The 18,689-nt window shown below is 41.5% G+C and overlaps 1 protein-coding gene across 4 annotated transcripts in view; it reads right to left on the bottom strand.

Annotated features, from left to right (window-relative positions):
- Nucleotides 1-17,179, bottom strand: part of cuedc1a (CUE domain containing 1a) — a 40,759-nt gene extending 23,580 nt beyond the window's left edge. For 3 of the 4 annotated variants that reach the window (XM_022680971.2, XM_022680972.2, XM_022680969.2), the window contains exon 1: nt 17,011-17,179. The gene's annotated coding sequence lies outside the window, so the exon portion shown is untranslated. Of the gene's footprint in view, nt 1-4,665; nt 4,851-4,942; nt 5,165-17,010 lie in introns of those variants that run through there. The other variant, XM_022680970.2, reaches the window with a different exon arrangement.
- Between the last annotated feature and the right edge of the window lie 1,510 nt (nt 17,180-18,689).

The raw sequence follows: 18,689 nt of genomic DNA, 5'->3' as shown, positions 1-18,689 counted from the left end.
GGCTCTAACATGGGTAACAAACCAATGAATTTTGCCATGAAATATCTATCTGATCTGTGGATATCAGGTTAAAGGTGCCACCACAGAAAACAACACAATGGGAAAAGTAGAAGTTTTGTCCATGGGTTTGTCCATATACTCAAGTTTCTGGAGTTCGAAAACCTGGAGTTAAACAAAAATGTGTGAAAGTGTTAAATTGTGTGAGTTTATTCTCCATCTTGAGTTGAGTTGAGGGGAATTCTTTGTCGATGTAGTATTTCAGAGTTTATTCCAAAGTGTTGAGGAGCATAACTGAACTCTCTAATGGGTGTGTCCTTCAATCCTAGCTAACCATTAATGTGAAGTCTTGCCCACCAGGGCTCCTTCCATGGGGTATTCTATTGTATTTTATCTAATGGTTGTTTGCCTAGCTGTTGTTGGCTGTAAGAGCAAGTTACCATCTTCTGCACTGTGAAGTGTGTCAAAGTGCTGGAAAATTAAAGTTGTTTCAGGTAAAATGAACTCCAGCTGAGAGCTGCATTTTACTCTAGATGGGACAAATATTTTAATTGGATAAACCGAGTTAAAAGGCCAACTCCCACAAAAGATTCACTTTAACTTTGTCATAGAGTGTATTCGATGGTCACGCATACAGTATACACTTAAAATTAGTTGATTTGAACTCTCAAGGAGAGTTCTGTTTATTCCAAAAAACTGAATTTGCTGTGTAGATGTCAGTGATGTCCACCACATGTCCGCTGGCGCATCTGTGACCAAGACAGCAAGTCTTTGTGATGCATCAAGAGCCACAGTATCCAGGGTAATGTCAGCATACCACCAAGAAGGACCAACCACATCCAACAGGATTAACTGTGGACGCTGTAAGAGGAAGCTGCCTGAAAGGGATGTTCGGGTGCTAACCCGGATTGTATCTAAAAAACATAAAACCACGGTTGCCCAAATCACGGCAGAATTCAATGTGCACCTCAGTGTGCACCCAGCGGACCCCAGCTTTCTATAGAAGCTGCTTTGGATTATGAACTGGAGAATCTGGGGGTACCTCAAACCTTTTAGAACAGTGTGTGCAGTATGGTGGGGTATGGAACCACTACACACAAGTAGGGACTTGAACCCAAGACCTCAGAACTGATAGGTGAATGTGCTTGCCACCAAGTCACCATGCTTCCCCATACTGTGATTTCATCCTAATTTGAAGTGTGTCTCTTATTGCAGTTACCTCTTATAAATCTTTTACCATTTTTACCATTCATGGTTTTTGATCGCTGCCCTTCAGTAAGGGATTACACAGTAAATTTGCTTACCACTAAACACCTGTAGTTGTGGTGGACCCTGAAGTTTAATGAGTTGACATGGACTGTCCAAATGTTCCATTAGTCATGACAGAGCATATCCATTAGCTAAGATAATGTAATGATCTTAGCAAGCAAACAAGTGCTCCATTAAAACAGCATCATCATCATCATCATCATGTGATATCATATCATGATGTTCCATACAGAAGCAATTACAGCCATATTCCCCATCCCTGCAGCCCGGATCCAAACACCCAGCAATAAACATTAACCGACGCCAAGGGAGCTTGTAGGATTTCATTTGGCCCGCACACACAGGCTTCCTGGCTCCTGTTCTCTCAGGATCACAGGAACAGTATTAAATCTTCCTCTGCCTTTCTTACTTCTGCAACTCTGTGTCACAGCAAGAGAACTAACTTCTATTTAGAGAATGCAACTGGGTGCAGCCACTCTGCGACCCCAACAAAGCCTCATTTTCCACTCTCCCAGCCTCTCAATGAATCAGTAATGCCGCTTTAGAGGCTCATCTGCTGCAGCTTATGGCCACATTAAAGTCCCAACTGTCCCCTCAGTGTCTGCAGACAATCCAGATTATTGTCCCACGCTGTTCATAAGGAGACAGAAGGACAAGACCAAACAGTAGGGCTGAAGCTGTCTCAGAACTTTTACCAATCAAATCAGATTCAGGATGTTCAGCATGTTTATGTTTTCACCCTTATATATTTATCTAGCATTTAGAAAATGAGATGCAGTGTTGTTTTTCACTACATCAGCAAGTCAGCTGAGAGTCACAGAACGCTTTTGTGAACAGATATTTTCCAAACCATTATGTGGTGGACGACAAAAAAAAAAAAAATCTGTTTTGGAAAATGAGCTCTCCAGCCCAGAGGGTTCTCGAACCCAACTGCAGAAAAGTAGATTGAAAAAATTGGGATCGAACCCGTGTCGTCAGGATCGTGGTCCAACACAATACCGCTGCCCTGACTAGTAAATTGGGACACACCTGGGAAAACAATGCCCTTATAAGGAGATAGGGACCCCAAGAACAGGTGAGAACGGGTGGAAACTAAAAAAGCCAGAGAACAGGGAAACAGGGATTGTTGGATTGTTCTGTGCATCTGTGGAATAATGAGACAAACAGCATCCATGTATTTTTGTTTAAAATAAGCTTGTATAGCTTATTGTATTTTTCATCACTTTGAACACTAAATTAATAACATTAATACAACATTAACATTAATAAATAGACTTATAAATGAACAATTAAGACAGTTATTAACTAAAGCACACGTTTTCACATGGATTTTCTTTTTAGCAGGTGCGTCAGTCGAGAGGCTGAGTCACTTGACTGGATGACAGAGTTTGAGAAAGGCACACAAACAGCATTTGCAACATTTGCAAATACGACTTTTCTCCCATATATATATGATATAATATGGTATATCCTCATTGAAATGTCCAATGTCCTTATGCATTTTTCGACTCCTTTCTCTGACTGATGATTGGACTTGCTGGCTCTAAAATAGCAGTCCTATAAAACAGTAACACATCCATAACAACGTGTCTCTGACACCAGATAGGGCGACAATCGAGCTCCATTACAATCAAGGTGACCACGTTTCACCTGTGTGATCTCAGCCCCTAAAATTCCACAAAGCAAACTTGCAGAGCCTTCCCAGCATCCTCTCCTGTGTGCTCCTCACGCTGGCTAGCTGGGGCAGCGGTCGCCCGAGGGCTTCGCAGTGCCACAAAGATAAATGATTCTACGCAAGCATCTGGCAGTGACCTGACTGGGAAAAGAGCTGGGCACCAGGCCGGCTGCGCTGAGCGAGACACTGCAGGCGAGAGGCTGCCACACCGATCTCGCTGAAGCCCCGGCCCGCACGCTGCCTGTCAGCTTTCATTCCGTACCAAGCAACACTGCTGCAGAGTTACGAATCTAAATTAGAGAACAAGAGAAGGAACTTCTCCAAGCTTCTTAGATTTTCTTCCAAGTCTACAGATGGAGGATTTCACCCCTTCTGCATGTAACTCTGTTCCAAGGGTAACGGTTACACCTGAAAACAAGGGGTAGGGGAACTTCTTAAATTGGGATTGGCCTTAATTTGTTTCTGGGACTAAAAGAGTTTGGTACTGAAAGAGTCCTGCTGCTTTGATTCCTGGTCCACCACCAAATAAATTTATTTTTTTATTTTATTTTTATTTTTCTAATTTGTTCCCTATTTTCTCTCCAATTTTGCTCATCCAATTACTCAACCCACTCATTAGGACTACCCCTATCACCAGGAGGGTGAAGAATAGCACATGCTTCCTCCAATACATGTGAAGTCAGCCACCGCTGATGCAGCATTGTCAAGTAGAAAACGCTCAGAAGAAAACGCAGTGACTCGGTTTCCAACCCGGAGAGAGCAGGGCCAATTTTGCTCCCTCTGAGCGCCGGCAGCTTGATGGCAAAGCTGCATGAGCGGGGGTTCAAACCTGCAACCTACTGCTCATAGTAGGAGCGCTTTAGACCGCTGGACCACTCAGCGCCCCCATCATCAAATTTATAATGAACAGAATTCAAAAGTACAGCTCTGGAAAAAATGTAAGAAACCACTTCAGTTTCTGAATCAGTTTCTGTGATTTTGCTATTTATACGTAACATTCTGTTTGAGTTTTTTAGATTTTTAATCATAGTTTTCATGCCTCTTGGCATGTTCACCTCCACCAGTCTTACACACTGCTTTTGGATAACTTTAGCTGCTTTACTCCCGGTACAAAAATTCAAGCAGTTCTGCTTGGTTTGATGGCTTGTTATCATCCATCTTCCTCTTGACTATATTCCAGAGGTTTTCAATTTGGTAAAATCAAAGAAAGAATCATTTTTCAGTGGTCTCTTATTTGTTTCCAGAGCTGTATGTAACATTGTACCCATTTATACACAAACATATTAGTCCTGAGTAATTAATAGTAGTTACTACATAACATTAGAAAGTTTACCAAAAAGTCACAGGTATGTGGACCCAGCAGTCTAGCTCTGCCGTTGAATTCGTTAAACAGATGTCTGCTGCCATAATGAACACTTAATATTAACTTGCCTGAATTGCTGACATCGCACACCCAGACCTGTGATCTGCCAACCGTCCGCACAGCCAGAGCCGGCGAGACAGCCTCACATGCATGGGGTGATAACCTTTCGAAACACTCTGCTGCCGGAGCGCTCCATTAAATCATCTAAAAGCCGTGCAGCTCCAAGCAGAGCTGCCATCCCTCACCGTCGCTTCCAGCACGCCGTATTAATCTGCACCTATAACCAAAAGGGCTGCGGCTAAATTTAGCTGCAGAATCCATGCCGCTCTCCGTCTGCGAGCCCATGACAGACCATGCTTACCGCCGTGGGAGCCTGCTGCTGCTGCCGGAGGAGGAGAAGGAGGAGGACGCCCGTGCCCTTGCGAATAACAGACCTCACGCAGGCTGACGTCACCCATAGTTAACGCCTGCACTGATAGGGCCCAGAGGCTGATGAGCAGGGGGGCTCCTCAATCCCACCAAGTGAAGATCAAAGCCAGCAGCAGCCTGAAACACAAGAGAGACCTGAACTATGTACTATATGGGGATGTTTAAATGGGCAAACGGAAGAACCAGGCTGAGGAAACCTCCCTCCATACCTCTCTAAGAAGAGAACCTACAGAACAGACGCCGCTCGCTCCATCCCTTCCCTTCCTTCAACATCCAGCAAGGAAGCTCAGCACTTCCGATCTCGACGCTCAGCGACGCCTCCCCCGCTCTCATCCTGGCGAATATAATCAGAGTCTGACCACCCCACGTCTCCATGGCAACCCCTCCCCGCCCGTCAGCTGAGATGCCGGCAGATGATCCGCAGTGTTGACTCTCAGACTAATTGATTCATTAAGGATTACAGGGCCTCGAGGAAGCCCTCTGTTCAGGGATGCGGCGTAAAACCCCCGGATTTAGGGCAAACTGATTGAAAACGCATCCAGCGCTACAGAGCGCTGCGCCTCTAAGCCCTCGCTGCACGCGAACCAGCGTATTAACCAGCGCCGGATTCAATTAATAACTTAACCCACTCTTCCTTAATCTCATAATATGTAGGACTGTGGAGCTGATCTACCTGGATAACCTACTAATATTATAATATCGGCCTGTTTTACATGGGATTAATCAACTGGAGGATGATTAGAGGGTAAACCAAGAATTGTAGCTCTATGTATGGCTATAATATATATATATATATCATTTTTTATTGTTATTGTGATAAGAGGTTCCAAGTGAATAACAGTGAGCCAACAGAGGATCTCATGACATAATGAGGCTGGAGGTAGAGTGAGGTAGAGCCAGAGAGAGCAAGGTAGAGTAAGGTAAAGGTCTACAGTGAACCTCACATCAAACTATTTTTATTAGCCTGGGAAACATGAGTGCAGCCAAGTGCTGAAAAACCTTTCACGGAGCTTAAATTATAGTGTTTCTATTCAATATAAGGATTTCCAACAGCATTATTTATTGCATTATCAAATTTTGGTTCATATCGTACACCCCTAGCTCTACATATTGGTCTTCTGGATACTGGCACAAATCTCAGGTCATGCTGCTTCGCCATCAGCAGCTGGAGTCAGAGAGAGAGCAAGTTTTTTATATAAGGTCAAATTAAGACACTCATTTTTTTGTGATGTACCCAATCTTTTATGGACCAAGATGACATTGTATCAAATTGAATTCTAAAATGTGTGAATTGTTACGGTACGGTAAAATTGAGACACTTCTTTTTGTGATGTTTCGAAACATTTATCCATCCAAGACATGACTGTATGGAAATTAATTCTGTGATTGAAAAATGACACACTTATTTATTAGTCCAGTCCAAGTAAGTGCTGGAAGGGGTTAGCTTATCAAATTGTCTCCCAAATCATTTATGTTAGTTACTAAATAACATTTATATAAGTTAAGAGTTAAATATGAATTTAGTGCAAACTGCCTAAAAACACATCCAGCAATCAAACTGCTTTACATAGAAAACACACTAATATATCATGTATTTCAGAGGCCTAATCAATGGAAGAACAAACAAAGATTTACCCAAAACTGAGGCTACATATATTTGTTTCACAAAGTCCTGAAGACCAGTCATCTACTCACATAGATACTGGTCTCACTCGGCATGGGGTGGAAGTGGTGGGCTGGCACGAAGCGAATGGCACGGCCGCTATTAACAAACGACTGTAAACAAAATACTACCAGTCAGCATAATTGGATGAAATGTGAAAGACATGGCTGCCAAAAGCAGATGCCTTTCAAACTGGCACCAACGCTGTCACATCAGAGCGAGGCCATGCGGGCACCGAGTACCAGCTGAACAGATTGTGGTGTCTGACAGTCTGAGCAATTGCTGTCTCACCATGCGACCGGGCTACAGCTCCATAATGAGGCCATAATGAGGGTAAAGTCTTCATTGATTCCTGAAGATAACACCTCTTAGCTGCTCCCTTTTCCAAGTAGTGACTTTAAACAATTGTGAGGCAAGACACTGGGGTTTAAATTACTATAAAGTCATTATCAGTTCAAATTCACCTTTTTATATACTGTATTTTAAGAACTATAATTGTAAGGTGATTATAAAGCGTACTTTCAATGAGTGTCTATTTTCTGGTCTATTTTCAAACATACGGCACACCAGATCATACCAATATTACACCAAATAAACAAAACTGTAATTTCTTTTAAAAAAATGTCTCTCAAAGTCAAACGAGCGCTAGATGTTAATCTACACAGATTTCTCTCCTGAAAACTGTGTATTTGGGTAGGGAGTAAAGCGTTTTTGTTTATTCACAGCTTCGATTTCCATTACTTTCAACAGCGTGGTTAGCAGCAGCACTAGCCATGGTTAGCAGCAGTGCTAGCCGTGGTTAGCAGCAGCGCTAGCTATGGTTAGCAGCAGCACTAGCCGTGGTTAGCAGCAGCACTAGCCGTGGTTAGCAGCAGCGCTAGCCGTGGTTAGCAGCAGCGCTAGCCGTGGTTAGCAGCAGCGCTAGCCATGGTTAGCAGCGCTTAGTGCTAATAAATGCTGCCGACAGCCAGGGTGCTATCAGATGCATATAACATGCTATAAGATGCACTGTCGATTTTTGGAACAAATTAAAAGATTCTAAATGTGCTTTATAGTGCAAAAAATACGGTATTTACCAACTTTAAAGGCAAAATGTACCGTTTTCCATTAACCATCCATTTGAATTAGGGACAATTTTAGCTGTTTTCGCTAAATTTGGTCTGTTTTCCTATTAAAAAGTATTTTTTTTCTTCACATTTTTGGCTTTTGATCTGAAATCTGTTTTAAGCTCTAGTTTAAAAAAAAACTTCAACTCTTTAAAGTTAGTAATCGAATAGAAATCCAAGCATACAGTCTTTCTTTCATTCCACCTAATCCTGCTTTCTGTGGGTTGAGGGTAACCAATCATCAACCTTCTGCTTCCTTCTGCTTTCAAAACCCTTCCAAGATGATGCCTCTAACCTTTAGGCCATGACTGCAACCAAAACCTGGCCAAATCAATTAAATACTTTAGTTAGTCGACTGCTAATGACCAACAAAAACTAAAAGCCAAAAAAAGTTTAAGATATTTAGTTATTGAGTTTTGGTGACCTCAGAATACTATGATAATTCATTTCCAGTTTCCACCAATAGTAGGACTGCTTTATTACTTATACACAAGACCACCAGTGCTGGAAGAGTCTGAGGCACTGGAATGGTCAGAGTCAGAGAAAGCAGACCAGTACCTTTGTTTTTACACTACAAATAACGCAATGCCATTAGTGGAGGACTCAACATGCTTGGAGGAGAACACTAATCATCAGTTCTGAGAAAGCAATGCCAGTAGTTGTGCTCCCTTATTTGTGAATTCTGGTGACGGGCAGGGCTAACACCTAGACAGCTACGTCCTCCAGGAGCCCCAGATGTGTTTTTTTTTTGTTTCTCTCTTTTGGGTCAATGTCATTGTCTGCTTTAGTCCAGATGGAAGAGAATCACACTCCTAATATAAACATACTCTTAACCACTGACCTCTATTTTATTTTCATAATGCACTGTTTCTAAAGAGATCTATCTACGACATGCTGTCACTGACGCTGATTTATTCCCTCAGTATTTCAGCCGCTAACATCAAAGATCTGGACGTGTCGCCTAAAAAGCTCCCGATCCAAAACAGTCCTTGACTCCTTTGAACTTTCGGACCTCATTTCAGACCAGCTTCACAGAGGAGCATCCGTCTTTGTCTGAGAACGCCAGCGCCGGAGTCAAAGGCCTCGACAACTTCAGCAGCAAAGAAAACAACAACAGATTAATCTTCCTTTTCTTTTACACTTTTTTCAGGCCTCAGGCAGCTCACTGTAGCCGGAGTTTGGTTGTGTAAACTTGAATACTGAAGCGAGGGACTGCGTGGGACTGCAGGGACACTGGAAACATAATGAAATTCTTCGGAAGTCATCATTTCCTTTACTGAAAGAAGTGAAGATCTGTTTCCAGGAGCAACAATGAAGCTTTTGTGAGGAGCAAAATTGAAAAAGAAGAAAAAAAACAGGCATAGTTTACCGTTAGAGATGCAGCAAAATAAATGTTCACTAAATATATGTTTTTTTTTTTAAGGATTTCAATAATTGTGTTTTTTTTTTTTTTTTTTACTTTTTTAACTTTGCTTTATTATTTTTTTGATGGCTGTCCCTAATATGATGCGATATAATGATGAAAATATTGGAAAATATTTATTTGTAAGAAAACACTATCTGAGCATCTTCTCCAGGGGTCTTTATATGTTTTTTGCAAAACGTCCACCGTATAATGAATATTAATGTATGGCAAGACCTCACAGAGTAGACTGTAACAGTCCTTAATTTATTTTGAATAAAACATGAATTGTATTTTATATAGGAGTAACTGGATTATTATGCCATTTTATGAATTATCATTATATCAGTGTCATAACATTTTTAAATAATATAATTTTTCTCATAATTTCTGGGATAGTCATCCAAAAAATAAAAAAGATAAAAAAAGTGCAGGCTAACTGGCTAGCATTACTGGCCTTCGTGCTGGAGAAATTTGGAAATCCAAGCTTCGTGTAAATAAACAGAAGAACTAAAAAAAAAACAGTTTTCAGAAGAGAAATCTGTGTAAACTTTTTTTTAAAGAATTACAGTTTTGTTTACTTAGCTTAGCTTTACTTAACTTAGTTAACTACCCCAACTGCCTCCCCCCAACCCTGCAGCGGTGATACTTGCTGAATTAGAAGGAAAACATTACAACACCCCTGCACCTTACTAGTGTTGCTTAATGTGCGTTTCAGCCTGTCACCTCTGCTTTAAAAATGCGAATGTTACAGAAAAAACTTCAATGTAATTTAAAATAAGTTATTCACTGTTCTGTGACTATAATTTATTAAATTTTCACACTTATTAATTCCGGTTGCCAAATATTCAGTGCATCCTTACTGAGCGTGTACTGAAGCACTGTTTGTTAGTACACTGGCCTCAGATAACGCCCGTGTTTCTGACCTGCTTCGACTGAGAGGAACCGGAGAGAGAGAGGGAAAAACAGAGAGAGGGAAAAAAAAGACAAAATAGACATAGAAAAAGAGGAGACAAGAGCAATGATGAGGCATTATCGGAGCATCCGCGGTGTTCATCCTCCTCCCTGCCGTAGCAGAAACCTCCTCTCTGTGTGCCAACAGTGTGCAATTAATGCTGCCGCTAAAAGCTAATAATGAGCTGAATGACATGCATAATGGGGCTAATCTGGGTCACGCCACACAAGACTGCACTCCACCGCAAAGAGCTGGAGAGAGCACACTCTCCAGACTGCTGCATCCATACTGCGAATAGAATCCTTCACAGTGTATTATAATGAAGAGTGGGCTGATTTGTGTATAGATCTGCCAACATCAATACATCAACAGTTATAAAACATAAAAAATAGAACTACATCTGCCTGCATCGGAGATTTACAGACAAATACTGTTTTTTGCTTTTATATCTGTAGGTTTCTAAATGTACTGTAGTAAAACAAATAAAATAGAGATATTTTAGTGATGTATACCAGTTTTAATATATAAATCACCAAATATCAGCTTGAAATATCACTCAAATGTATTTATTTGTATGATGTTAACAATGCTTTAGAAACAATAGAAACCATCACAAATCTAGCAACATCATAGAAACCATCACAAACCTAGCAGCATCATAGAAATCTGGAAAACCATAGCAACCACTTAGCAACCACCCAAAGCACCATACCAACCACATAGGATGACATAGCAAATACCCAGCAACCATTATACAGCACCAGTGAAACCTCCAGGGATGCCATAGCAACCACCTATAGCAATACCACAGAAACCACAGAGCAACCACCAGACAACACCATAGTAACCACTAAACAATATTATAGAATCTACCTGTAACTAAGCAGAAGCAGCTTTACCTCGCTGGCCATGAAGCAACAGCTGCTGTAGACGTCCTGTAGTTTCCTGTAGTAAAAGCACTTCTCCAGTTGTTTAAAATTTAGTTCAGTAACGGTTCTGAACTGCAGTCGACATCCACAGCTCAGCTCTCCTATTTATTATTTATTCCGTCCTGCTAAGAGAACAAACCCTTTTACTCCTCACTGATACAACTGGAAAAGGGGGTCAGACTGGAGTATTTCCAGACCACAGCTCTGCAGAGATCAGCACTTTCCACCTGTATTCCAGTCAAAAGGCCTCGCTAATCAGCTGCTGAGTAGAGTCAGATACATTACACGAGGAGAGGAACCCTGAGCTTATAAAACCCATTAAATGAAACATTTGTTTAAAGATGTTTCAAAATGAATTTTGACTTTCAACTTTATTATTAAACAAAACAGGATGACAAGGCGCACAATCAATGAACGTCTATTTTCTGGTCTATTTTTATACAGAAGGAACACTGGATTATAAGGCGCATTATGCAACACTAGTAAGGAACAGGGGTGTCGCCATGTTTTCCTGGTGGTGGGTAACTAAGTTAGGTACAGCTAGAAAACAAAAGTAACAAAACTGTAATTCTCAGTCAAATTCAAAGTCAAATGAGCAATGGATGTTATTCTACACAGATTTATTTTTTCTTCTCCAAAATAAGCTTTTGCTTATTTACGGTAAGCTGCATTAGCATCAGTGGCTAACCTCTAGCGCTAGCTGTGCTTAGTAAATGCCACCTGACAGTGCTACACTGAGAAACCCTGAGTCTTCTGGTAAACCAGGGCGACATTAACTAGTGTAAATGTGCAGACTAAAGTTCAATAATGCTCACCTCTGAACAGCGAAAGTGCTAGTGCTTAATGCAGTCAGTGGCTAATGCTAAAGCTACTCCAGCAGTGCTAGCCGGGGTTAGCAGCAGGCTACCCGGTTTATAAGATGCACTGTTGATTTTTGGAAAAGTTAATCTATTGTTTGTTAGGCCCAATAAACTAAGCATTTACCTAAACTTCCTGTAAAAAAGATAAAGAAACATGTTTATAGCCCCAGCTAGCCTATAACAATCTTTCCCCACTGCTTTCCTCAGGCACTTCTTGGCCACTTGTGCGGCTCTACAGAACTCTAGAGAGAAAATTAGTCATCCAGACACAACAATCCACCAGGCTAATGAGCATTTCCTCACGCAGCTTCTGATTTACAGCGTAAAGGACGTTAGCAGTGAGATTACATGCTGGGATCTATATGCGCCTCAACATCTATATTTGAAAAATAGAACAGTGACCTAAATATTTACGCTCGCCTTTGGCTAATTTAGCTCCGGTTAGCCTCGTGAGCTCCTGTCACCCTGACAAATTTGCTCATGAAAATAAAAGGCATATTTATAGGCCTGTACATCAAAGCCAGTGCGGTCTGAGCATCTCCTCCAGGGGTCTTTTTATGGAACCATTTTTGCAAAACGTCCACAATATATCGTTACTGTCCTATGAAAAACACTTATCTCCTTTTTTTGTCGATTTTTAGTTTACTACATAATTTGAACAGACACACTGTTCCTTACACTGTGCCAAAATTTCTTGATGAACGGACCAATAGAAACTCTTCAAAATTACCTGAAATAAACTCTTTTTACATTGAATTCCTTTGAAGGCTTACAAGGTTTTTTCTCTCTTTTGGAGATAAGTGTTTTTCATTGTACAGCGACGTATGTATATTTTTGTTGTGTGATTACTTTTAAATCTAATTTAATTATTTTGCAAACCCCAACTCCCTTCAAATTCTCCACCCCATGGGAAGAATATCTCACAGGTTGAATATTTGACTCCCTTGTCTTCACGTCTTTACAGAGCTGTGCTGTGCTTTAGGGACCATAGGAAAAACACCAGACAAAATAATTAATTTTTACTTTCTAAAAATGTGATATCATGATGTCTAATAATGCAAAACAAAAATTAAATGTACACATAGAGATAATCAATGGTTAAACATAACAAGGTCACATTTTGAGGAAGTTATACAGATTTATTCATTCTTCATTTTGTCTGGCAGTTTTCCTACGGTCCCTAAACTGCCACTTGAACCTAATATTTTTTTTAACCTAAACCAGCGCTGTGTACCAGGGTCAATGGTTTGGTCACAGAACTCTGGTCTTTATTGCATGGACTTTACTTCTCTACGTCCAATACTTCATATGTATTAATTTAAAATGTGTTTAATTTAAATACAATGGGAAAGTGCCTAGTACAAGCCCTGCTGGCTTTTTTGTTGTTTCCCTGCACTGTTATGATTATTTTTATTACTGTTTTTGTTTTTATTATGTTTTGATGTATTTTGCATAAAATAAATTAAAAAAATGGTTAAAGTTTGTTGTTTGTTGAATTGATGAGCTTTAAAAGTAAAAGTTTAAAAGTAGCATCACCCTCTTGTCTTCCCAGGAACACACTGTCAGGACCCCCTTTGGGGTTGCGATCCCCAGGTTAAGAACTCCCAGTTTAAGGCTTCCCTGTTCAATAACGCGCCCATGAGCAGTGGAATTTGTCCGGATCCAGGCACTGTGTGGTTTCTGGGCTTGAAAAGGCTCTATAATGTGGCTCCTGGCTCTCGAGGGCCATGTGCGAGCTTAGTGATAAGACAGCAGCTGCATATTTTATGTAATTATAGAAATAAAAAATGGGATTATCCATTAAACATGACAGGGTTTACCGGAGACATCCAGCATGGAAGGAAATGAAGGAATTTACTGCACCCAGAGGCTCGGCTCTACTGTCACCGCAGAGCGTTCTTCAGGCCTGGCCAGGCCCGAGTGTTTTCTCTGTAAGCTATCGGTGTCTGAGCAGATCAATGGGATATAGGAGTAACCTCCCAGATGGCTCAGTGTAGCGGCCAAGACAGATGGAGGAGACTAGCGGCTGCACCTTCCCAGAATCCTCCTGGTGGACGGCCGAGAGAAAACCGGGTCACGGCCGTCGGCTGATATCTCATCTCGGAGGGAAGCGAGATGGTGCCGCAGTGATGTCAGGGTCTCTGCGAATTCCTGCTTTCATCGTCGCAGAAACCCCTTGGGGTAGCTTCTTCAAATGTTGGTGGTCTGCTTTCCGAGAGCCTGGCCTTGATTTATAAAAGCCCAAGCTCCTGCGTTCCAGACAAATAACTGCCCGTGGTTCTGCTGTCGCCTGTAAAACCTCCCACTGCGACACCTGTGGCTGGAGGGTGGCTCACGAATTAGTAATAGCCCACTGAATATGGTGAGCTGACAAAGACCTATACGATATGAATCATGTGGCATGATGACTGTAGAACACTCATTACCTCATAGACACGTCATTTTCACATCAAGTTGTAAGTCTGTCTTCTTGTGAAGCATTAAAATTGAAACTTTTTCTTTCCTTGTTCAATATTTTTTCTTGACATACTATTAAATGTTAATGCCATAATTACTGTTACTGTACTCAGCTATACATACCCCCCCCCACCATCACTGGTGATGCCACAACACAAGGAGGGTAAAGACTAGCACACGCCTCCTCCAACACACGTGAAGTCAGACTCCGCCTCTTTTTGAACTGCTGCTGATGGAGCATTGCCGAGTAGCATCACAGCACATTTGGAGGAAAGCGCAGCGACTCAGTTACGATACATCAGCTCACAGACGCAGCCTTGTGCTGATTGACATCACCCTTTGAAGTGATGAGGGGAAAGAGTGCCATCTACCCACCCAGAGAGAGCAAGGCCAATTGTGCTTTTTCTCAGGGCTCCGGCACCTGATGTCAAGCTGCATGACCGGGATTCAAACCAGTGATCTCCTGATCATAGTGGCAGCATTTTTTAACCCTCTCACTGAGACACCTTTGGCTGGAGAGTGACTCATCAATTAGTAATAGCCTACTGCATATGGTAAGTTTAGAAGGATATCAAGTAGCACGACCACAAATTTTTGGCTGAACTCTGTGGTCCTCCGGTAATTTTAGTCCCGTCCGGACGCACATCTCTGAGTTCGTTGGTCTCCTCACCTTGTTTAATAAAATAGCTATTTGTCCACTGCCACCCACCATAATTACACTTTGGCAGCTTGTGTATTCATGGAGATCCATGTAAAAACACAACAGCGAGTGGAAACGGAGGAGCTACTGAACGCCATGTCATGTGACCTATGAAACTAATCCCATCTGGATAGGGCTTTATGTTCCTTGTTCTTTCATTTGTCTGGATATGCTATTCAACAATTTTGGATTTTTTTTTATTGAGATTTTTTGGGCAGACTTATCTGTGTATGGAGGCACTGGGATCAGTGCCAAGCACCAGCGTGAACGGTTTGTTGTCACACATCATACGTCCAGAACTCTTGAGCAATATTTCAACAGGACAATGTTCATCCACACACTGCTGCCACCTCAAGAGCTCCTTCATCCCCCCAAAAAATAACTGCCCATAGTTTTGTTGCTGCTTCTACACCCCCCAAACACCCAACAACCCCACCCCTTGGGACACCTGTGGCTGGAAAGTGTCTCACAGCTTACTAACAGCGTACTGAAAATGCTAAGCAGACAAGCAGCTATGAATCATGCAGCTCGACTGCAGAGCACTCGATGCTTCAGCTCCGGTGGGCGTACTGAGGCTGAACTTTCTCAGTCAATGCTAACAAATTGCACAGTACAGATAAATATGCAAATGATAAGCAGTATTGATGATGTGCCGTGATCAATTATAGGCAGTAATGGAGGGGACGCACTCTCCTGAGGAAGTGCTGCAGTCCTTGTAGAACAGATCAAATGCATTTACACTACACAGACAAAAGTATTGGGACCCTGCTTATTCAATGACTCTTCCAAAATCAAGTCTATTACAAAGAGTTTACACTGGATTCTGTAACTCTGCTGTAAGGAGTTGATTGTATTCAGTGACAAGACAGTTAGTGAGGTCAAGGTGTTGGATGGTCATTATCTCACCTCATCATTTTTGCAATAGGATATTCCTGTTGATATGACCATTTTAATAACAACAGAATTTTAAGAATATTCTACTGCAACAAACTGAATAAAAAAAAATGTTATTTAATGTAATATGTCGATTTCATGAAGAGTAACAGAGTAACAACAAAGCTGATTTTGTATAAAACGATACTAATGTAACAAAATAAAAAACATAAAAAATGTAAGAACAAAAAAATCTACCACAAAACTAAAATACAGCATATTCAGCTTGCACAATAGGGTTGACTAATATGGCCAGAATAACCAATAGGAGTGGGAATCGATAACAATGATATCCCAATACTGTGATTCTGCTATACTCGATAGTTTACGGCATCTGTGTTACTAAATAAAATAAAATAATCATAAATAAGCAAATACCAGGAATTGTGAATTTATTAGTGTTAGTTTCACAGAATTTGAGAACCAATATTCTTCACCGTGTGTATGTGTGTGGTATGTATGTATGTGTGTGTGTGTTTGACTATGCCCAGATATGATTTGGCACTCCGTCCTCTGTAAATACTGTAGTCAGTGCAGTGGTTTCCGGTTGAGAGTATGCTGTGCTCTATTGGCTGCAGCCTCTCACTGGTGTGTGGATGAGTGCTGAGTATAAATGGTTGTGTGTAAAACGTGTAAATTGTAAAGCATTCTTGAGTTTCTAGAAAGGCGCTATACAAGTGTAACTTCATTCATTCATGACTATCATCTTACCAGTATGTTTTTCCAACCATCCTTAACTTTCCCACCACCTTAACCACTAAAGACCCACTTCCACATTAGACAGCAGCAGGCAGCATTACAGCAAGCTTCTACCAGTACTCCCAGTACCTGCTGACCCTCAACACCTGCAGGAACATGGTGTGACAGTACAGTCTGTCACAGCCTGCCATGTCGGGACTGCTGAAATGTGCACAAGTCCCATTTAACGAGAATCCCAGTCACTACCCAGTATCGCACGTAAGTTGCACGCGCACGCAGCGCCATATTTGCAGCACGGTGTGTAAAGTTGCATCCGCAGAGACATGCAACACGTACAGCACGCACCACAGCGCGCGAGCTGCATACCCAGAGATAACCTACATACAGCCAGCAGCACACCACTGCCCCGTGCAGGGAGGGCGTCATCCTCTGGCACGCGCCACCTCGTTAACCACCCCAACCCTCAATCAGGGGGCGTGGGGCAGGAGGAGGGGGGCATATTAGGTCCTGCCTACCGGTAGCACTGCCCCCGCTGCTCCGTCAAATCAACCCCCCAATCAATCAAACACACACCTGTGCACGAGACTCTCCGCCGCTGTACCGTAACCGACATCATGCGTTACCAGGTGAAGCGCGAGGCAGTCCGGGGGATCCGCGCCGGGGTCCGCGCTCCTACGGCGGCGATGCGGTGAAGGAGAGACCGGTACTGCTGCTGCCTCCCTCTCTCTCTCTCTCCCTCTCTCTCTCTCGTTCACAGTCTCTCCCTCCCTCCCTCCCTCCCTCTCTCTTTTTTCTCTCTCTCACACTCTTCCTCTCTCTCTATCACAGATTCTCTTTTCCTCTCTCTTCTTTTCCCTCCCTCTCTCTCTATATCCTTCCCTCTCTGTTTTCTTTCTCACATTCTACCTCTTTCTGTGTATCTCTATCACAGACTCTTTTTATCTCTTCCTCTAACTCTCTTCTTTTCCCTTCCTCTCTCTATCAGACCTTTTCTCTCTTCCTCTTCCTCCCTCTTTCTTCTTTTACTTCTCTCTCTCTATCCCTCCAAATCTCTCTCTTCCCCCTCTACCTATCACAGTCATTTTTAATTCAATTCAAAGTGTAGCTTTATTATCATGCCTATATGAACATACAGTACATAACATACACAATAATAACATTTATAACAGAAAGAATCATTATGATTATTATAATTATATTATTAATCCATAATTTTAATTATATAATAATCATCACTTTCTGTGGGGTGGGGGTCCCAGGATTTTGGAGGTCTTATTATTATTGGTGTTATTACTTTCTTCCACTCTCTATCTCTCCCTCTTCTTTTCCCTCTCTCTCCTCCTCACTCTCTCTCTTTCTGTCTACTTCTATCTATCTATCACAGACTCTCTCTCTCTCTCTAAACAGTGAGTTTCTCAGGTTTTAGTAGGGATGCTCACAGGCGCTAGAAGCGGCGCGCCCCCCAGCGGTCACTCAGCAGCACTGCGCCTTAAAAAACGTGTCTGCTGTCCCTGCTTCACAGCACTGCTCTCGGCTGCACTACTAATATCATATCATATTTATATAAAATATGGTTCATCACACTTTAGGATCATAGTATTATAATAATAAACATTAAGTCAGTATAAAAGGTTCATAGTTATTTTAAAGTGTCTCAATTGGTCCATTCATTCATTTGGTTGATTAATTTCATTCTATAATTTAAAAACATAAGATCTGTAGTGATTGACTTTGCAGAAAGTTCTCTTAATGTTTGAAGAAACACCTCTAAAGAATGCATTCAGAATATACCTCAGAAATGTTTTGCGAATAGAACAGGATAATCTGGAGATCTAGATCTAGAGGGGTATAACATTCAGTATTGAGCTGTGAAGCAGTGGAACTGTGTTCTCTGGAATAATGAAGGTGAGGGGGTGATCATCTGACTATACTAACCCTCTAGTCACTGAATGCAATCAAGTCTTCACAGCAACATTCCAAAATCTAGTAGAAGGTCTTTCCTGGGGAGTAGAAACAGTTATTTCAACAGCAAAAAAGCTGGATGTACTTTAAAAAAAATTAATAACCAAAAAATAGGTGTCCTAATACATGGTAATTTACCACTCACATCAATACTTCCAAAAAGTAATAATACAGCAATTTTGAGTATTTGTGAGTGTCTTTCATCAAACTGTAACAGTTGTAAATATAATAAATGATGGCTACATTGAAAATGTCGAAATAATAAGTGTGAAGGGATTACAGTATTACTA

This window comes from Astyanax mexicanus, chromosome 20 (assembly GCF_023375975.1).
Source record: "Astyanax mexicanus isolate ESR-SI-001 chromosome 20, AstMex3_surface, whole genome shotgun sequence".
Classification (NCBI taxonomy): domain Eukaryota; kingdom Metazoa; phylum Chordata; class Actinopteri; order Characiformes; family Acestrorhamphidae; genus Astyanax; species Astyanax mexicanus.
The sequence above is the reverse complement of the archived record's forward strand: the minus strand, read 5'-3'. Positions and strand labels throughout refer to the sequence as shown.